Genomic DNA, 17210 nt, shown 5'->3' with positions numbered 1-17210 from the left:
AGTGAGTGAGCGAGGAGTGAGCGAGGAGTGAGCGAGGAGTGAGTCGGGAGTGAGCGAGGAGTGAGTGAGCGAGGAGTGAATGAGCGAGGAGTGAGCGAGGAGTGAGTGAGCGAGGAGTGAGTCGGGAGTGAGCGAGGAGTGAGCCGGGAGTGAACCGGGAGTAAGCCGGGAGTGAGCCGGGAATGAACCGGGAGTAAGCCGGGAGTGAGCCGGGAGTGAGCCGGGAGTGAGCGAGGAGTGAGCCGGGAGTGAACCGGGAGTAAGCCGGGAGTAAGCCGGGAGTGAGCCGGGAGTGAGCGAGGAGTGAGCCGGGAGTAAGCCGGGAGAGAGCGAGGAGTGAGCGAGTGAGCGAGGGTGCGAGGAGTGAGCGCGTGAGCGAGCTGGCGAGTGAGCGAGTGAGTGAGCGAGGAGTGAGCAAGGCATGAGCGAGTAGATGAGCAAGGAGTGAGCAAGTGACTGAGCGAGGAGGGAACGAGGAGTGAGCGAGTGAGTGAGCGAGGAGTGAGCGAGGAGTGAGCTAAGAGTGAGCGAGGAGTGAGCCGGGAGTGAGCCAGGAGTAAGCCAGGAGTGAGCCGGGAGTGAGCCGGGAGTGAGCCAGAAGTGAGTCAGGAATAAGCCAGGAGTGAGCCAGGAATGAGCCGGGAGTGAGCCAGGAGTGAGCGAGGAGTGAGCCGGGAGTGAGCGAGGAGTGAGCCGGGAGTGAGCCAAGAGTAAGCCAGGAGTGAGCCGGGAGTGAGCCAGAAGTGAGTCAGGAGTAAGCCAGGAGTGAGCCAGGAGTGAGCCGGGAGTGAGCCAGGAGTGAGCGAGGAGTGAGCCGGGAGTGAGCCAAGAGTAAGCCAGGAGTGAGCCGGGAGTGAGCCGGGAATGAGCCGGGAGTGAGCCAGGAGTGAGCCGGGAGTGAGCGAGGAGTGAGCGAGGAGTGAGCCGGGAGTGAGCGAGGAGTGAGCCGGGAGTGAGCCGGGAGTGAGCCAGAAGTGAGTCAGGAGTAAGCCAGGAGTGAGCCAGGAATGAGCCGGGAGTGAGCCAGGAGTGAGCCGGGAGTGAGCCGGGAGTGAGCCAGGAGTAAGCCAGGAGTGAGCCGGGAGTGAGCCGGGAGTGAGCCGGGAGTGAGCCAGAAGTGAGTCAGGAGTGAGCCGGGAGTGAGCGAGGAGTGAGCCGGGAGTGAGTCAGGAGTAAGCCAGGAGTGAGTCGGGAGTGAGCCGGGAGTGAGTGAGTGAAAAAAGGAGGGAAGGAGTGAGCCAACGAGCGAGCGTAACTAGATAAATATGTAGCTGGGTAGCTAGGTAGCAGTAAGTATGCAAGTAGGTAGTATGTTGGTCTGTATGTATTTAGGTAGGTATGTAGGTATGTATGTATGTATGTATGTATGTATGTATATATATGTATAATTAAACTTTACATTTTTTATTCAAAATTGCCGAAGACGTTTGATTTATGTAAACGAAAGATAGAGAAGATCAAATTGCAATTCTTATTATTTTTAAAGTGAAAAGTCAAATAGCGCGCGCGCAGCGCGCGCTTGTAATGTTCTAGTATATATAAAAACAGGATTGGATCATAGGATTATTGTTTCTGTGTTAGATTTTACAGTAACTTCATTGTATTCGAAATCGTCGAAAGCGTTCTCTTTTGTAAATGCATTTTCAATGTATCTATCTATCTATCTATATATACAATACATTCTATTACAATCACCGATAAAACGATAAATGTGATAACTTGGAACTATCATCCAGTCACCGAAACTTTTCTTATCCCTTTTCGCCTCGTCAAACATATCGCGTGACATATATTTGAATAATGACATTGTTAGAAGTTAACTGTAATAGAAACGTTTGTATCTCTACTGAAAAAAATTCCCAAAGGAGTGATGTTCATCGCTCATCATGCAGATACATCGTGAGAAAGATGCATTCGCGAGTTTATTCATGTAAATTCATTCTATGTAGAACAACCCAGACTTATCAAACGATTGTTGTAACTTTCAAAGTTCTCCATATAAAAAGAACAGTTATTATATTGTACATTAATATTATAAATAGTCCACATTAACATGATATAATCGATTACTTTAAGAATCTAGCAGAATTCGGTATATTTTTTATGCAGGCAGGCAGCTGCTACGTGTAGAAAGTGAAGCTGTTTTGAAATGCATCGCGTTTTATCGTTTGCATCGTAAATATATACGCGTTCGCACGGTCTCTAAATGCTCGAGTAAGTTTACCGTAAAACATGACTGCTCCTTCACTCTAAACTGCTTCGACAAACAGTCAAGGTGGACAAAACATCACTGTTCGGCAAACAACACAAGGATTTTAGAAAGGCGAGTAGTATTTTCGACTATAAAATGTTCAAACGTACGCGCACATTTTATAAAATCAAACAAACTTATCCGCAATATTTTAACATTCAGATCTATTATTACGTAAAAAATAATGCGTACGAAATTAATGACTTATTTTGGAAACAAAACATTTTACCAAATATATCATTTTGTATGTTGTGTTTTTATTCATTCCTTTCTGGAAAGTATTTAAAGAACCTGTTTTATGTGACTCACGCGTAAGATTTATTTTTCCTCCTTTCGTATTACCCAATCAGATGATTCGTCTGGAATGGAACATATGGTACAATAATTGCGGCATTGTGTGATACGCGTGTATGCATTAAGTGCGTCAATCTTTGTCTGCACGCACAAATTGAACGATCGCAAACATGAGAATCGATAGCGAGATCTTTTTGTTTTTGATCGTATTAAACCATTTTTTAATTAAACTTTTTTAATTGGTGGAAGGAAAAGACGAGAGTCGAAAAATTCGTAAGCGGGGAAAAAATCGCGACAGTTCTAGGATATCTCCTCGTCAACGTGCAGCACGTTGTTTAGCACGTCTCCTTTCTTCCTTTCCATCGTCAGTGCACTCGACGTCGCTCACCTGAAATGTATTGGTGGGTTGTGCGACACGCACGGTTGCCCGCATATCCGTCGATACAAACGTCGGCGCAACGACGCGCGCGGAAAGATCCGTCTAAAGCGGCACGGCGGAGAACAAAAGCTCGTAAATCTTGACATCAGACATGCACGGAGCTCGCATATCGCGCCGGTTTACGATATCGCGAGAACACAATGAGGCGGTATATGTACTGTGTTACATCACGTTATTGGTAATTAATGATTTATTTGCATTAAATGCTGATCGCATTAAGGAAATTTACTAGCGAGCGATGTCGGAGCAGCAAATAATTAGCAAATAATTTCAATGTAGAAATCGATGTGTTCTGATGATATGGTTCAGCCAGGTTAATATACCTGAGCAGTTTCGGAATGCGGAATCCAATTGTGATTCATTCCTTAATTTATAGCGGCTGTGTATCCGTATCTTCTAAACATCGTATCTATCAGGCAGTTTTATAAACGCAGAACGCGTTATATTTGTAAGGCGTGTTAATTAAACATAGATAAAGACATATATAGAATCATATCTCGCTCGTCAAGTAAAATTTCATGACGAGCGACAATGCGATTATGATAATATCGTCAGACAATGACGAGAGATAAGATATCAATCGGAAACGTTCATCGCTCGAAATGCATCGCGCCTTGCGCATTTGTGGTAATCTCTTCTAATGGACTCGACTACACTAATGTTCCCCTCCTCCGATGCGCCAAATGCGGGCAGATGTTGCCAGAGAAAATTTCTGTCCCGTTCGACTAATATCGCCGGAGATGAGATTCAATTTCCTCTGTGGGAAAAAAAAATGTAAAGAGACTCTTTTTCCTTCTACACATCCACATCGTGCCTGTGTAATTGATAGCACGCGAATAATCAGTCAAACTTATTTGATTCTTGATTCGTCTGCACACAAACGGGTCAAAAATTAATTTAACTCGGAATGCTTGAGATGATTGTTCGCGTAAACGGACAATTTGTCCGCAAGAGTCATCGCGGGATGCAGTTGCACGCGAAAATCTAGGATTTAATTTCCGGAAATGCGCGTTTGAAACATATAGCAAAAGTATTAAAGGCCGACTTCGAAACATGCCAAAACGACGCGGGGTCTATCGTGCCCGGACGATGCGATGCCTACGTTTTCCGACTGGCAATTTACGTGTGTCCGATATTTCAACGAAATTGCGACTTGTATAACGAGAGCGAATGCCGTTCAACAAGAGGTCGGACGGAAACTGCGTTAACGATCGACAGCCAATCTCACACGTAGCGTAATATGTGAGCTGTTGAAAACCAAAGCGGTCTGTGCTGCAAATTCACGCGCGTTTCAATTGTCGCGGAAATATCAACATATTCTTTTTTTATATATATTATTTATTATTGTTTCATTAACTATTTTGTTTGATTCCAAAGTTAAATGTTTAACGATTCTGTAAGAAATTTTTATCTACATTTGTTTCTCTCGAGGAATATGAAGAGAAACATCGATGTGCATAATGTATACTATATGTAGCGAATGAAGATTTTAAAGTAAAATTAATAAATATTGAAATTGCGACGTAAAAAAATCTCAGTATTTAATTTTCGACACGAATATGTATTTAAAAGTTGGCCTTATATACGCCACGTTCTATTTATTCGTGAATAAGCATAAAGATCATTATTGCACGTATTCGATATCGAAATATAAATACGGCAAAATTAAAGCATGCATCGTATTATTTATGTACTTAAAAGTTCAAAAAGGGAAGATTTTTAGAAAATGTCTGTGGAAATCATTTTACAAATATTATTGATTTATTTGTCTATTGTTTTATTGCTGCATGCACCGGCTGCAGGGAATTATCGTAAATTATGTGAATTTCGAGTGATCATCGTCTGGACATATACAATCGAAGGACACTTTTATGTGCAAAACGGAAATATACGGACGAGCCGTCTGCTATAAATTTTTTTGGCATATTTAATTTCATGCGCGTTGTCGCAAAATGTTCAAAAAGAACGGAATGAAACGTCAAGCAAATATGACTTATTCTGTCAATCAAATTATAGCATTGAATATATAATCATATGTAAATAAGTGATAATTGACAAATAAGTAAGTAATAATTTAATTTAGATTTTCAAATCTTTCAATTAAAAAAAAAAAAGAAATTACTTGGGGAAGCATTTCAATTTGTATATTAATATCGCATAAACGATGACTTTCATACCTCTTTTAAACAAAACATGTACTGTTAACATGGGAGAAATTATAATTTATAATTGATTATTAAGCGAGACCTTGTGCTATGCTACATACACTTGATAAACGCTTTCTACAAAATACACAAGAATCGTTGCGGTCGAAGGATTCACTGGCTCCCCTCAACATACATATGTTAGCTTTTAGATAGAAATCTTGCCAGCCTGTCCGATGTACAGATTCGATTTCCAGGCCAAGCACAAGTACAAACGAATCGTAAGTTCTGATTCTTTTGCGATACTAATCGCATTATTACGCCACGCGGCGTTAATACTGTTATAATTAAAAAATTATAACAGTAATTTGATCAATGAACAGATGTCAGAACAAGAGATTCTTCCCGCGTTCAATTACTCGATTTGAAAAGTGAGAATGTTAATACGTCCGTTATCGCATTATCGCGACCCTCAAACAACAATGCTCACGGTTAATGACTCGAGAGAACATTGTCCTTCGCTGATTTGTCCCTTCCACCTTTACTACACGTGTCTGGATGAACCTCTATTTTTTACGCGCTAGTGAATCGGTATCCGACCATTTCATACGCTGTGGCATCTAACGGCCCTATTCTAACATTCTATTGGAAAAAGTTAAGAATGGAAGGATCGTTACCTGAATTTATTTTGCTGTTATTAGCCGAGTTAATTTGTGGCGTGAATAAAAATTGTTTAAGCTTCTTTTAAGCTTTCTTTAAAATTTTTAACGCATCCCTAGAGTTCAACGATATTTTTTACGTCTTAAATTTATGAGTCCTGGGAGGCGCTTACGGAAGGATCAAACCTGTAGACTCGTCGCAATATTTATCATTGTGGAAGATCGGGAGGGGGGGGGGGGGACTAACGCGTGCACAAAACGAAGAAAGTAATGCACGTGTGTGATGAGAGAAGGATTAGGCGAAAAGGATAGCATGAGGGATGAGTGTAAAGGAGTATACATAAATCGATGTAAGGTACAACGGCAGCAACACTATTCTTGTTTTACTGAAAACACCATCGATCTGTTCTATTTTCGTAGAAGTCACAACACACACACACACACACACACACCGCGCGCGTGCGATAAACGACGTACAACGTAACGAGCGATGTATCAACGTATCAAAGAAGCATGCCGCCGTTCAGAATTTACGGAAATAAGCATTTCCGTCATTTCTGTCTGGCATTCGCGATGATTCTGTTATTCAGAATTCTGAGTAGATGGCGGAAGAGTAGAAGAAAAGGAACAACGAACGAGGACGCGCAGTGAAAACGTGCAGATTGAAAACCGAGCCACAGATATAATTCGCGCTCGCACCACGTGTCTCTAATAAAATCTCGGCCCGATGATCGAAACGCGCGAACGACACGCGAACGATATCCGGCACTGTCGTTGATTTGCACGATGAAATTTTATTTCTTTTTTTTCTTATCGTCAATTCTTTGTGGATTGCATTTCGCGGATTGAGAAACGCAACACGTGTTTTACAGGTGCTACTTGAAGATGAGTTTTTCAATGTGCAAGCGGCAGCACACGTGTCATCTCCTGGAGTTACACCATGTGATGAGAAAGATAGAAATAGATGGAGGGATGGAGATAAAAGGCAGAAACGAATACAGACATAAACATGTAAAGCGCTCGCATAGAATTTCGATTGGAAAGTTCATTGTGCTGCTTAAGCATTGGCTGAACGGCGCAAAGCGAAAATGTTTCTTTCAAATCCCTTTAAAGATGCTGGGTATGTAACTCTCATATATACCGGGTAATTTGGATAGGAAAGATGCTTTTCGACGAAACTGGAGACTGACATATCGCGTTACATTTTGCTCTTATTCCAAATATACTCTGTACTCTTCTCATTCGAATTCTGCATCCGGACGAATGAACAGATACATTGAATTGTAACTTATCTACTTCTAAGAAATAATATTCTCTCATTGGCATCATCCTTTGTGGTGTTTCGACACGACCGCTATCAACGCGCCGCGCAGCCTAGCCTATTCCTCGTATTCTCGTGCACGCGTTTCCCTCTTAGATCACGCTCACGCATGCTGGCGCGTGAGTCATACAATGGCAATAGCACCAATGGCATATGCGCTAATGATTGCTAGCCTTTCCATTTGTGCGAAATATACAGTGTAATCTGTTTTTAATAAACATAATTATATTCTTTATCGCAACATGTCGATATATTACGCGACATATCAATTATACGTATAGGAGACGTACGTATTAGTTGTACGAGCTACGAGTATAGTTCTCGTTTCGTAATATAACTGAAGTTTCAAAGATAACTGAAGTTGTACATTTTTAGCGATGGAATATATGGTGCGGGTAGTGGTGTGCAGTTTCTCTTACCTTTTTCCTCTATCTATCGGATACTACGCTACGTTATGCACACACACGTGTAGGCGCGCTACGTATGTCCATTGTGGTTCACGCGTTCTCGCATTCATTAAATCCGCAGTACGTAGGTACAAATGTGTCTCTCCTTCCTCGACAGCTGCGCAGCACTCTACGGAGTGAACAGTTAAGCTAACTCACGCAATAAAGACAATAATATTCTTTCGCCACAATAGAGACTCTCTCGCGTCAGCTCGTCGCTCTCGCAATGGAACCATTAACACTGCGGATGCTCGTGCTCCGTTCAGAAAAAAAGTCTCTTTTTACGCGACAATTATATATAATATATAATTTTGCCTATTTTTTAAATGCTACACTAAATAAATCACTTCAGGATTCGCTTCGTTCGAGCGCTCCTCGCGTCATATCTTTTTCTGATACGAATTAAAGGAGCTGTTGGAAGGCGAATCCAATGTTCAGTAATTGCTCGCCGCGTAAATCACACGTGTTATCGCTTCGTAATAACTTCGAAGATTGCCGTAGGTATCGTTTTAACAATTTAGCAGACACGGATATACTTTCCGGGCTGACTGTACGTCTCATTCCCCTTTCCCTCGCCTGAATTACCATAGAGATTCGTTCATAAAGAAGAATCACCTCTCGTCCCTTCCTCCTTGGTTCTGGCCGGAGAAGAACTTCTATAGAGGAAAAGACTCGAAGATAATCTCTTTGAAAGAGAAGCACTGCCGATTATTCCGGCGCGGACACGGCGAGCGAGAAAGAAAGCCTGTATCCATGTGCACACGCACGTACACGGTTTGCATGCTACTATACGCGTTTGTTAGTCAGATAATGTTCTTCTCTTCGTCGTCCCTTTGAGGCATGTTGCGATCCAGTTCTTGCGACATCATGCGTTTTCATTATCTAGGAAAGGTTCGCTTTTCCATACGGCGAATCAATTTCGTACATCGATCAACACAGCCGTTCAGTTTTCCTTTGTTCTTATGTTTCGAGTGTACTCGTTATTATTATGTTATTATTGGGAAATTTGGCCCGAGGTTGGGAGTGATCTAGAAACCACTTTGGCGGCGTTGATGACATCGTTAGACGCGTTTGCAAGTAGCACAAGAACGATAATGGATTTCCTGCGGGAAATGAATCAATTTATTATCCATCTTTGTTTTTATGAATATTACTATGGCGCGAGAAACAACACATAGCGACGAGAGAAACAAAGATTCTTTCATGTGTCTGCACACACATTGAAAACTGCAATACCTTGAGGATAATCGGATTTCGCCTGCCATCTTGAGATCCTGAAAGGTTTCCAAGTGCTGCGTCTTGGAATTGATTTACTCGTTTAGCCTCGGCCGAGAGATTTCTTCACGCGAACGTCTCGATCTATTACGGCAAATCGCGACTCGAGAAAGGATTCTCGCGGAGACCGACGCGAAATTTCGTTTTCGACGAACGGTGACGGTTTGTACATCGCGTAATTCCTCAACGCCGTTACTAGTGCTTTGCTCTCGAATCCGTACATCCGTGCTCCGGATCGCCGAGTATGTGCGTTTATAATTGCATATAAAGGCGGCCTTATACGGGGTGTGTATGTGTTTGCCGATGGAAATCCGGTTCTCGATGTTCATGGGAACAGGTACTAGTTTTTACGAGGACTCGCGTATGTGACATTCTCTTAACTGACCGGGATCTCAAGTTCCGTCGTGGAGGCGAAGCGAGTCCTGAAGGTGCAGAGTCTTGGAGATTCGCCCATAAAATCGGGCTGAGAGTATTCTTTATAGAACAGATCCGTAAATCTACTCGCGATTGTTCTTGTGAAAAAATAGCAAGCATGATACGCCTGTAGCTTTCTTTCGGCTAAGTTAAGTCACCTACGAAAATCATGGAGGTAAAACACACACAAACTCGCAGACTTCTTTATTATTCAATAGATCTCTTGCAGGCGTGCCATAATTGTTTACTTGATGTTGGGCTTTTACATACGAGAGATTTTGCCCCCGCTGGCTGCGAGTTACCATACGTAATGTAAAAACTCGAAACTAAAGCGAAATAAGGATGTAATAAGATGGATGTTTCATTAATAAATTTTTCATGTAAGTACCCACACGTAAAGTAGTGTAAAATGTTTCTTGTAATGTGTGAGAATGTAACGTGTAACGTGTATGTTAGTATGACGATAATTAATTTCATCACATAAATTTTTATTAGGAATTTTTTAAATTTTTTTCCTGTGAAGCGAGTCGAGTCATAAATCGTTTCGTCCGTCTTTGCCGCGACGTTCTTCTTTTCTCAGTATACACCGCGGACGAGGGTGAACACCATTTATTATTGCTATCGTATTATCGTCAGACATGCAGAGGTCACGTGACGTGCATACGATCCTTTTGGTATCGCTTCTGCAACACCTGTTACATTTCACATTCGCGTCTCGTCAACCCTCCTTCACGTTGACGTTTCCCGTTCACAATGGCAGGAAATTAATACGTACCCTCTATACGGGAATCCTTGAATAAAGACAAGCGCGAGAGCTCATTACGCAGCCGAGGAAATCCCGGGGCAGCCGCAATGAACAACGGAAACCGCGGGGAACGATTTTTGTTTAAATGGAACGCATGTCCGGAGATAAGAATCCCGTGAGATTTCGGGGATTAGCCTGTTTTTTTTACGACGCTCTCGACATGTGATCCATTAGACAATTGTTTGATAAAAATTTTATATAAAAAAAAAATTGAAAAATTATTTTTCTATAAATGCTTTTTTTGATAATCTTTTATTATCTTTTATTATTATAGATTTTCGTACATTTTTTTTACAAATAATTCGACAAAAAGTTGATTGTTCTACAGATGTGCTCTCGATTCGACACATGTATTCGTGAACTTTAACTTTTCCTCCTCCTACGCTCGTCGGTTCCAATTAAACCCGAGTTAATCCAGCGCGTCGATGGAGCGTGCACTCGACAACTCGTTAATTTAACGCATAATTTATTGGCGCCCGATACCGACGCACAATGCTTGTTTGTAACATACAGTTTTGCATTCAATGAAAATAGCGCCATGAAAGTGCGCTCGAAGTCTTCGGGCCTGGAATTTGAGGAAGATTTAATTATTTTCTCCATTCCGTACCACAGTCGCGGCGGAAAGTATATTGATAGCGCTTGTTCGGTATATTTGTAGTAAAATCATTTGTTTTGCGCTTCAGAACTCTTGACGAGAAATGATGATGCTCTGAAATATGTGTACGTGTTAAATTTAAAGAGCTCAGTGGCGTTTCGGTAATTTAACATTTATGAGATTAGTCCGTTCTTAATATTAGCAATTAAAATTGGCGCAGTATGTATATGTAAGTTGCGTTATGGTTTGAAACGGAAATTCTCATATCAGAAAAGAGAATGTTGTTCGGAGACACGCAGTCTCAAAAATACGGACATACATTCACTTTCCCATTTTCGCATACATATAAGATAATTATTTGATCCTACTTCCTTGCACTCTCGTAATAATTTTACTGCAGTTAATGTTCAGTATAGTACAAAAAGAACAATGACAACATAGCGTTAAGATGCATGCAGAATGATAAAGAGAGCTATTCGCTACCTTCGCAATCCCCGCGAATTCATTTTTCATTCTCGTTTAGGCAACTGCACCGATTGTGTGCCTTCGTTGATCCTCTGTTTATCGTGGGAATTTAATATGTGTACGACTGGCTGTCCATCTCGTAGTTGGCGACTGGTGTCGCGTGACTACGCATCGGCCTTGCGCCGCGGTGACAAAAGTACCGTAATCGTGACAAGACGCGGAAAAGACGCACGTGAGAATTACTGTTATCCCGCAGTACGAACGTACAATTGAACATATTAGCAGCGCCGATCTGCCGATCACTCGTCTTGTTATCATCTTCTCGCGAACAATTATCCCGCGGCGCCGACAACGATTTTAACGAGCACAAAGTGCAATAACCGATACAAACCTTGCCGTTTGGTTGGTACTCCTGCCCTTGACGAGTGTCCGTCAGCTTGAAATCACACAATTTCAGAATAAATTTCGTTTCTTTAGGTACTAATCCTACATCTAAGTGTTCGGGTTATCCTCGCTCACTTCTATCAATTAGTCCTGTAAGTAAATAAAAAATTCATTACTGCTTTTAAAAACTAATTTTCGTAATTTGACAAAAAAAAACAATCGTTTTGAAGAAAATGAAATTTTGAAGAAAATTTTGAAAATTTAAACGCGCTTTTTTTGTTTTTGTAAATTGTATTTATCTTCGCAGGAAAAGTTAAGGAAAGTTAAGATGAACAAGTAAAATTTGAGACGCGTTTTTTTTCAGTTTAGGGTCTGTTAACCCATCGTATTGTGTCGAATTTTTCTTGAGCCTCGGCCAACCCCTTCCCCCTTAAAATCAGGAAGAGTCCACTGACGCTCGAGTAGCAATTAGACAGACCGTGAGTCAATGTCTGGGGAGGAAACGCTTGTTTCTGGAACACAGAAATTCTCCAAGAATTAACTTAGAATTACCACTTTATGCTCTATGTATAGGTTGTACAGTGAATTTTATAAATTCAGTCAGATATTTTTACATACTATATAATATCCATACATACATATTGATAATTTTTTAAAGATGAATGTAGCGTATTATTGAAAATAGAGAATATTATTGAAAAATTATATAATTGTAATTTCAAATCTGCTTAATAAATTACAAAATACAATAATTTAAACAAAGCACTATTTTTTTAAGTAAGTATTACTGATTTGAAATTATCGTCGACTTTCGGATTTATAGGTTTCATACGCTTAATTCTAGAGTTATGGGATAAGATTAAAAAACTGAAAAAATGAAGATTATATTACGAGAGGAAAGCTTTCTAAGCTAATATAAATTTATTTGCGCGACATAAATAATCCCCTTTTATTTAAGCTTACGCTTATATCATCTTCTATTTCTCTTTTTTTCTTAGAGGGCAATTTTCTATTGAACAGTCACAGATTAATAGTCCGTATGTAATTGTACCGTATGTAATTGTTACGTATGTTACGTTTACTGAGAAAATGCGTCATGACGAAATTCAACGGTACGCAATTGTTGCTGTTATCGCATGTCTTGTTATGATTACAACGCAGAAATAAACTTTCCAATTGTGCGCGCGCGTGTGTGTGTGTGTGTGTGTGTTGATGTTGAGGATTACTCGTTGGTGCAATTAGGATACTGAGACGTTAACACGAATGATGAAGTATGCTTGTGATAGCGGTTTTTGATTAGCGATTCGATGCGGTTGGAGTCGAATTCATACGATTCACTTTTAAACGTCTCGGATAAATCATCGTTTAAAAGAATGAATGAGTCTCTTAATCAAAATGCAGAAAGGAATGACCATTCTTTTCTTAGGAAAAAAATTATTTTACAGAAATATTAATTTTTAAATTACAAGTAAGATGGAAAGAAAGAGGAAAAGAAAGAGTGTGTGCGTGCGTGCGTGTGTAATATGCTGCTATCTGTTTCATTCTATGATAGATGTCCACCAACGTCTCCGCCATTAATCATAGATCTTGAATAAAATTCTCGGCCTCTCTCGCCGACGATTGCGTCTCTGCGACGCGGACACGACTCCGCAATTGCAGTTTTGCAGATGCACGCCACGTGGATACGCTTTTCTTCAAGCTCACATCCGCTCTTGCGACTTCTCCGAAACGAACACAAATGGAACATAACATAAAAAAACGATAGAACTCGACGAGCCACGTCCCTGAAACTTGCATGTGGCTTTGCGAAAAAAAGAGAAGAAAGCTCTGTTTTCTTTTTTATTTGAAGCTTGAAAAAAGTGCGCAAAGTCCCGCTCTTAAAAATAATGAGATGTGTGACCTGCCGTAGATCTTGCGGGTAAACATCTCGTGAAAAAGCGTCGCTTCACTCCGGCGAGAGAAACGGGGTGGATGGGAAAAAAAGTAGAAAAATTTTTCGGAAATCAAAATCCTTCTCAACGAAAAGACATGCGAGCAAGCTTTATTTGAATCTCACCGTGGAGGTGCCATATATTTCTCATTCAAATACATATCGATCAGCAAACTCTCATTGTGTAACTTGTGTTTCTCTTCTTATCCCTATTTTTCTTTTTACCAATAGCCACGATTCTATGTGTCACCAATTTGATTAATAATTTTATGTTATTCATGGAGGCATTTGCAGAATAGGAAATTCTCGTGAGACATTCTCTGTTTCCAAGTGCTATTTTTGTGTAATATTTTAATTAATGTCGCGCGGAACATTCGCATTAACGCAAGCTACTCAATGGCGTAGGTACTGATTGCTAATTTTGTCTTATTCTCTTATTCGGTTAATTTCCCCGACAGTTTAGTCTCGGCTGTTGCATATATCGGCTTTGCAAAAAGCTCCTGAACGACCTCATTACGGGAAACTCGTGCGAATAGAAGCTATAGTGCGGTATAGCTAATCGCGATTTAATTGCGTCGCGCGAATGTTTTCCCATCGTTTCCGATTAATGCCGCTCGCCAGTGAAACGAGAATTATCGCGATTAATTAGATTGTGTCTCGGAACTAACGTAACTTGACGAAATATAGCGTCGTTTGTCGGTTCATCATTTACGCCGAAAGAAGCAACTTCGATCGATACATCCAATCAGAATATTCGATATATCAATATTTACTGTGCCGTGACAGGTAATAGATTTCTTCATTAGGATAATAGTGGAAGCCTCCGTTGGCATTATCGGCTGGAAAGTCTTGATAATAAAGCCGAGAGGAGTTTTAAACTATTACTTCGATTATTTTGCGATGTCTTTGCGCTAAATAAAATTTGATATGAAATTGTAACATTGTTTAGTAACTATTGTTAATAATTATTTAGCAATTATTAATAATTATTACTGACAACGTTTATTTTGCAGTTTTATTTCCGATAAGTGAATTACACGCTTGTCTCGATTCGATCTTAAAAAAGAGAAAGGTGCGCAGTATGTAAACAGAAGATTGAGTTTCTTTATTTCTACAATGCTGGAAAAGGATTCGTTGATTTGGTCGGAGAAACAGCTAAAAGATCGCGACTTTATTAAACTCGCGGTGGCAATGGCGGCGGTGGTATATAACGTAACCATGGAGGTCAATGACTAGCGGGAAATCGATCGAAACCCTTACCTGCACGATAGTGAGTCTGCTTATAAAATGCACAATAGCACCGGCTCGCTGTCGATGGAATATTCATCTTACATTGTTATTGTATCGCAGATATCACATGGATACCTAGATCCTTTCTTCCGGTCGGCAGTGTCAAAAACACATTACCAATTTTTCTCTCCTACAAGTTAAACTTACGAAAATACGGCACTTTAACACGGTTTTTTTTAAACTCGAGCTACAGGCATACTGCAAATAGACCATTGTATAAACCATTAAGTCTAGTCGTAAACCTGAACGGAGGAGATCGTTTATTGTCCCGAAGGTAGGAACAAGTACCAAGAACCAAGTCGTTGCCCCACAAACGAGGACAAATTCTTAAAGTGGTCGTTTCTCGCAGCAAATCGCGGCGTCCTAGTTTCGCGAAATTCGTCATTGGCGAGGTGTGCATCTTGTCAAGCGTAATACGTTTCCGGCATATTTCTGTCTGTGTCGAATCGACCGTCGAAAATTAATATGTAGCCCCGAGGAAGATTGGCTACGTAACATGACTCTGCAACGCATACAGTATGCACGCTTTTACGTAACAAGCCGCAATGTTAGGCGAACGTACCGAAAATAAATTTTTGCGGCATTGTCTCTGTTAATTTACATTTTTTCGCTCAACGTGCGCCCAAAGAAATGAATGAATACTAGGGAGATATTTTTTTTTAACGAATTCAGAATTGTTTACAAAAATTAGAATAAAGACTGGTAACGAATCTAGAATTAGAATCATCGTTCTTTTATTTACACAGTCTCGACCAAGAGACCTTTTTTTTATCAGACGGTCATTGCACGCCGGTGACGTCACCAGCGTCCTTTTCCGCGTCAAAAACGGATTATAGATTTTTTTACCGCCTCTCCTATAAAACTCATCCCTGCACTGTCCTGCTTATCATAGCGAAGCTGACACAGGTTTGCCCTATTTATAGATATATATGATGGTCAACGAGCTTCAAGAATGTAAATAGCAACAAATTTTTTTCAATTTTAGGTCAGACATTTTCGAATCTAAAGCTCACTTTTTTAGAATACTCAAAGCATGGGACGCTCTAAATTGTGATATTAAACAATAGCTCTCGCTCAAGTTTTCACCGAATACTCTGTATACATGTGCTCTAACGAGTGCAATCACGACCCGTTCTTTCTATCGCTACTATCGCTGCCTATTGCTAACTAACATCGTCCTCGAAACCCTCCCCACAGTGTCCACGATTCATGAAACTTGATTGACAGTGACCTCCACTTTAATTCGACAGTCTGCAAACGAGCTGCGCTTTCAAGAGAATCATAGAGACGTGCAATTCCAATTAGGCGAATGAATATTTGACGGAATCCATTTATTAATTGTTTTGCTAAATTAATCAGAATCAACTGTTCAAAGCTAATATTTCCTTTGTTTGAATAATTTTAATATTTTATTAGAATTTATTTGCGCTTTTTTATCCGCTTTTTAATTTTAATTTGTGTTAGTAATATAATCTTCATAAATCTTTATATGATTACAATGAAACGTGTATTTTAATTTCTGGATTTTAGAAAATCATAATTTTTTTTATATATATCTGCTAGAAAAGCAGATATAATTTTGTACAGATGTTTATGACAATTATATTTCTTGTTTTTCCAATTTAACTTTTTATGTATACGTTTCCAATTGAGAAACCAGTTTCAACTTTTACGCAGGCTCTCTTTATAGTTACTGCTTAAAAAAAGAATTCGGTCCATTCACCATTGTTAATTTCTATATAACGAAAGCGTGAAATTCTGATTGATTTTATTTTACATTCCCATTTCTCTCTCTTTTGCATTTAATCGCCAGGGCTCTTTTTGAAACGCATTAAGAAGCTTTAGAGAACAGTCAGCATTCTATTAATTACATCGATATTCTAAGGACTGCTAACTTTACAGGAAAACTAAATTTCCATTAAACTATCAATACCAGCATCTTCCCGAGAAAGAGCCTAATAAGAATAAAGAGAGAGAGGAATCCCTTCGCGCATCACTGGTCGTGCAACCGGTGATTCGTGACAAATGCGATTTCTAGAGCGAGCGATACAGATAGACGTGATCTTATTATATAAAATCAAGTGCGCTATCTATCTCGGATCGACGAGCGTGTCAAGCGGATTAACCCGACTGTTTCGTTGTGCATTATCTTCTTCGTTGAATTACCTGAGAATAGCTTTAGAATATGACATCTTCCGAGAAAGCAAGAGTCATTCACGACAGTCCTCTGGGTTTTACTCCGATCTCGTGATGATCCATGACCGCGATTACATCCCGCGTGCGTATGCCAGCATAGAAAAGAATATAGTAGAGATCACTAGATCGATTCAGCTACGGCTAGCAGTGTGAAATGCAGCCACCGACCGACCGGAGCTGTGACCCATTTTCTTGGGTCATATTATCCAGCAGATAAATTTTCGCTCTCCGTTCGTCCATCCGTCTTGGTTGTTTTCCATTGCGACCTAGCAACCCTTCCGGCACCCTGACCTATGACCTAC

The 17210-nt window shown here is 40.4% G+C and overlaps 1 protein-coding gene and 1 long non-coding RNA gene across 12 annotated transcripts in view; both read left to right on the top strand.

Moving 5' to 3' along the window:
* LOC105836335 (prominin-like protein) overlaps nucleotides 1–17210 on the top strand; it is a 37644-nt gene that overhangs the window by 6823 nt on the left and 13611 nt on the right. The gene's annotated exons all lie outside the window — the stretch shown is intronic.
* On the top strand, nucleotides 1474–13242 carry LOC118647265. The gene is made up of 2 exons (XR_004964574.1): nucleotides 1474–9418; nucleotides 9462–13242. It is a non-coding gene; the product is annotated as an uncharacterized LOC118647265 (long non-coding RNA).

This window comes from Monomorium pharaonis, chromosome 9 (assembly GCF_013373865.1).
Source record: "Monomorium pharaonis isolate MP-MQ-018 chromosome 9, ASM1337386v2, whole genome shotgun sequence".
In the NCBI taxonomy this organism is placed as follows: Eukaryota; Metazoa; Arthropoda; class Insecta; order Hymenoptera; family Formicidae; genus Monomorium; species Monomorium pharaonis.
Note: the sequence above shows the minus strand (reverse complement) of the source record. Positions and strands in the feature narration are given on the sequence as shown.